Source organism: Monodon monoceros, unplaced genomic scaffold (genome assembly GCF_005190385.1).
Source record: "Monodon monoceros isolate NGI ecotype Baffin Bay Population unplaced genomic scaffold, NGI_Narwhal_1 Super_Scaffold_15, whole genome shotgun sequence".
In the NCBI taxonomy this organism is placed as follows: domain Eukaryota; kingdom Metazoa; phylum Chordata; class Mammalia; order Artiodactyla; family Monodontidae; genus Monodon; species Monodon monoceros.
Window position 1 is genome coordinate 34856480 of NW_021703771.1, and position 4829 is coordinate 34861308.

General features: G+C 39.6%; 1 pseudogene; it reads left to right on the forward strand.

The window, feature by feature from the left end:
• Nucleotides 1-3305: 3305 nt before the first annotated feature.
• On the forward strand, nucleotides 3306-3967 carry LOC114896224 (annotated as a pseudogene).
• Nucleotides 3968-4829: the final 862 nt, after the last annotated feature.

Below are 4829 nucleotides of genomic sequence, written 5' to 3' on the forward strand. Positions count from 1 at the left end.
TTAGAACACTTCCTAACACCATACACAAAAGTAAACTATTAAGACTTAAATGTAAGGCCAGACACTATCAAACTCTTAGAGGAAAACATAGGCAGGACACTCTATGACATAAATCAAGCAAGATCCTTTTTGACCCACCTCCTAGAGAAATGGAAATAAAAACAAAAATAAACAAATGGGACCTAATGAAACTTAAAAGCTTTTGCACAGCAAAGGAAACCATCAACAAGACGAAAAGACAACCCTCAGAATGGAAGAAAATATTTGCGAACAAAGCATCTGACAAAGGATTAATCTCCAAATTATAGAAGCAGCTCGTGCAGCTCAATATCAAAAAAACAAACAACCCAATCCAAAAATGCGCAGAAGACCTAAATAGACATTTCTCCAAAGAAGATATACAGATTGCCAACAAACACATGAAAAGATGCTCAACATCACTAATCATCAGAGAAATGCAAATCAAAACTACAATGAGGTATCACCTCACACTGGTCAGAATGGCCATCATCAAAAAATCTCCAAACAAGAAATGCTGGAGAGGGTGTGGAGAAAAGGGAACCCTCTTGCACTGTTGGTAGGAATGTAAGTTGATACAGCCACTATGGAGAACAGTATGGAGGTTCCTTAAAAAACTACAAATAGAACTACCATATGACCCAGCAATCCCACTACTGGGCATATACCCTGAGAAAACCATAATTCAAAAAGAGTCATGGGGCTTCCCTGGTGGCACAGTAGTTAAGAATCTACCTGCCAATGGAGGGGACATGGGTTCAAGCCCTGGTCCGGGAAGATTCCACATGCCGTGGAGCAACTAAGCCCGTGCACCACAACTACTGAGCCTGCACTGTAGAGCCCGCGAGCCACAACTACTGAAGCCCACGTGCCTAGACCCCATGCTCCGCAGCAAGAGAAGCCAGTGCAATGAGAAGCCCATGCACCACAATGAAGAGAAGGCCCCACTCGCCACAACTAGAGAAAGTCCACTCACAAAAAACGAAGACCCAACATAGCCAAAAATAAATAAATAAATAAATAAATTAATTAAAAAGAGTCACGTACCACAATGATCACTGCAGCACTATTTACAATAGCCAGGATATGGAAGCAACTTAAGCGTCTATCAACAGATGAATGGATAAAGAAGATGTGGCACATATATACAACGGAATATTACTCAGCTATAAAAAAGAAATGAAATTGAGTTATTTGTAGTGAGGTGGATGGACCTAGAGTCTGTCATACAGAGTGAAGTAAGTCAGAAAAAGAAAAACAAATACCATATGCTAACACATATATATGGAATCTAAAAAAAAACGGTACTGATGAACCTAGGGGCAGGACAGGAATAAAGACACAGATGTAGAGATGGACTTGAGGACATGGGGAGGGGGAAGGGTAAGCTGGGATGAAGTGAGAGAATAACATTGTCATATATACACTACCAAATGTAAAATAGATAGCTAGTGGGAAGCAGCTGCATACCCCAGGGAGATCAGCTCGGTGCTTTATGACCACCTAGAGCGGTGGGATAAGGAGGGTGGGAGGGAGACGCAAGCGAGGGGATATGGGGATATACATATGCATATAGCTGATTCACTTTGTTATAAAGCAGAAAGTAACACACCACTGTAAAGCAATTATACTCCAATATAGATGTTAAAAAAAAACAAACAGTACTTCTTATGCAATTTTTGGTACTCAATTTATTATTGTTCTAAAATATCACCAGAGAAGCTGTCTTCACGTAACAGTTTCTTTGTTGTATGTGATACAATAAGAAGCCTGAGAAAACCAAATTGAAAAAAATATAAAAAACAGAGTAAGGAAATTTTAGAACTCTGAGAAGTTTCAGATCAAGACAATTTTGTGTCTGAAATTCAATCTTGAACATATGCATCCCTTAATATCCAAAAGAATCCCCTTTTATACACTGTCCTTTTTTTCTCTCATTTTTTCTCACTTTTCTCCTCCCATCATCCTTCAAATGAAAACATCACTATAAAACAATTCTCGGGCTTCCCTGGTGGCGCAGTAGTTGGGAGTCCGCCTGCCGATGCAGGGGACGTGGGTTCGTGCCCCGGTCCCGGAGGATCCCACGTGCCGCGGAGCGGCTGGGCCCGTGGGCCATGGCCGCTGAGCCTGCACGTCCGGAGCCTGTGCTCCGCAATGGCAGAGGCCGCAGCGGTGAGAGGCCCGCGTACAGTAAAAAAAAAAAAAAAAAATTCTCAGTTTCCCTCTGCCCTTAAACTCTAAGGTAGCACAGGATTTTTCTCTGAAATGTTACTCTCTGGACATCTGAGAAATGTATAAAGCAAAATGATGCTTTTCAATCACTGTAACTAAAGTAAATAAAGTGCATAGAACCAAGGAGGCATACTTGTAAGACACTTAACAAAGACCCAGAAAAACTGAGTTCAAATTCCCAGTTTGTGACTTCCACATGTGTGACCTTGGACAAGTCAGTTTTCCTCTCTATTTCTCAGTACTCTCATTTGTAGAAATGCGATCATAATAATTTCACTAGCTTTCTTTGTTTGAGGAAAGTTGAATTTTAATATGTATCTCTAAGTATTATAAAATTTGAGTGATATAAAAATGGGAACTGTAATTTAATCATACTATTGATAATTGTAATCAAAACCAGGCAAGCACTATAGTGGGCCAAAGTTAAGGCAAGTCAGAAGGGAACTCATGATCTCTCAGGCTCATTATCATCAAATACGTTGAGTGACAATACACATAGCAAAAGATGCTATTTTGCAGACATCTCATTCAGTTCTTTGTGCCATCAACATTCATGTGCCACACAGCCTTCTAAATGCTAAATAAGCAAAAGATATGAACACAGCTCAGTCCACAAGCATCTTATGGTCTAATGGAAGAGTTCAACAGGTAATCTGATAACTACTGTGAAATTCAGTGATGCTATTATGGATGTCTGGCAGGCACAACTAGAACACCACAGAGCAGCCTCAAACCCAGTCTGGGGGGAGAAAAGGCTCCTTGAAAGAGATGGCTCCTAGCTTGCAAGAAGGAGAAGTGGACAGAGCAGTCAAGCAAATTCCAAGAAGGGGTGAGAGTTCAAGGCATAACCAGACACCTGCAGGTTTCAACATGGTTGGAAAGGAGAAAGGATGAGAAAAGCAAGAAGACAGGCCCAGAAAGTTTAGCAGGAGTCAAATCAGAAAGAGCATTCTGAGTGTTGGCCTTGTTCTCCGATTTTCTGTGTGTTTTTTTTTTGCAGACGCCACCCTGCTCTCATCAGCCTCTGGCCTGCCATCTCCTTGAATCCTAACAGCATGCCTTCAATTAAGTTGCAGAGTTGTGACAGAGAGATATTTGAAGTTGATGTTGAAATTGCAAAACAATCTGTGACTATTAAGACCACGTTGGAAGATTTAGGAATGGATGATGAAGGAGATGATGATCCAGTCCCCTTGCCAAATGTTAATGCAGCAATATTAAAAAAGGTGATTCAGTGGTGCACCCACCACAAGGATGATCCTCCTCCTCCTGAGGATGATGAGAACAAAGAAAAGCAAACAGATGATATCCCTGTTTGGGATCAAGAATTCCCGAAAGTTGACCAAGGAACACTTTTTGAGCTTATACTGGCAGCAAACTACTTAGACGTCAAAGGTCTGCTTGATGTTACCTGCAAGACTGTTGCCAATATGATCAAGGGGAAAAACTCCTGAGGAGATTCGAAAGACATTCAATATCAAAAATGATTTTACTGAAGAAGAGGAAGCCCAGGTACGCAAAGAGAACCAGTGGTGTGAGGAGAAGTGAAATTTTGTGTCTAATGCTGTAACACTGTAAGGATTGTTCCAAATACTAGTTGCACTGCTTTGTTTATAATTGTTAATATTAGAAAAACAGTCCACAAATGCAACAGCAAATCAGTTGTATTAGCAGAATGTTGTCCTCATTGCATGTGTAGTTTCAGTACAGATTCCAAACTTATGACTCAGTTTCTTCTAGTATGATCAAAAGTTCTTTGCTCTGAATAAAATTGAACTGTGGGTTCTCTACAGAAAGTGGCATTTTGGGCTTTCCCTCTTTTTGTAAAGCAACTTATGCCTAGTTTATTGTCCAGTTAACTTTAGTTTAGTGACTTTTAAAAGTTGGCATTGTAAATAAAACAACTTGCAAAAAATTTTCTGAACTAGAATTAACAACTTATTATCTTTATTCATGAGTTGGAAACTGGAAAAAGGCTAATTGAGGTAAATGTTATCAGAGTGGGGTTATCAGAATGTCTTCCAGCTTCCTGGAGTCCACTGGTATTGATTAACCTGTATGTAGCAGGGCTCCCTTAATTGGATCTGAGGACTTATTTTTGCACTTTTAATCCTCTCAGCTTTGAATATGTTGGCTAGAGGCTCATTTACTACTCAGTTTGTGGTTTGGGAGGAAACAGAATTAGACAGTTTGCTGGCTTTTCTATTAAAAGAGACACTTAACCCATGTGGTGTGTCATCTTTTTATAATCAGTAATCCTATGTGGGGAAAACCATAAACATTACTTGCATGTAAAAAATAATTTAACCTTTAATGTTAAAATGTATGGCGTTACCCAGAAAGCATCAGTCACGAATGCAAGATACTTTCAATAAAAAGTAAGTTATGTAAAAAAAAAAAAAAGAGAGCATTTTGTGTCATATTAAAACTTCGAGATTTTATTCTCAGAAGCAGAGAATAGGGAGTTGTTAAAGAATTCTAAGAAGGGGTAAGACATAATAAGATTTTAGAAAGATGTGGCAACACTATGGAACACTAGAGGACCATACCCTATATGGAGACTTAATGCAGTGATGAAG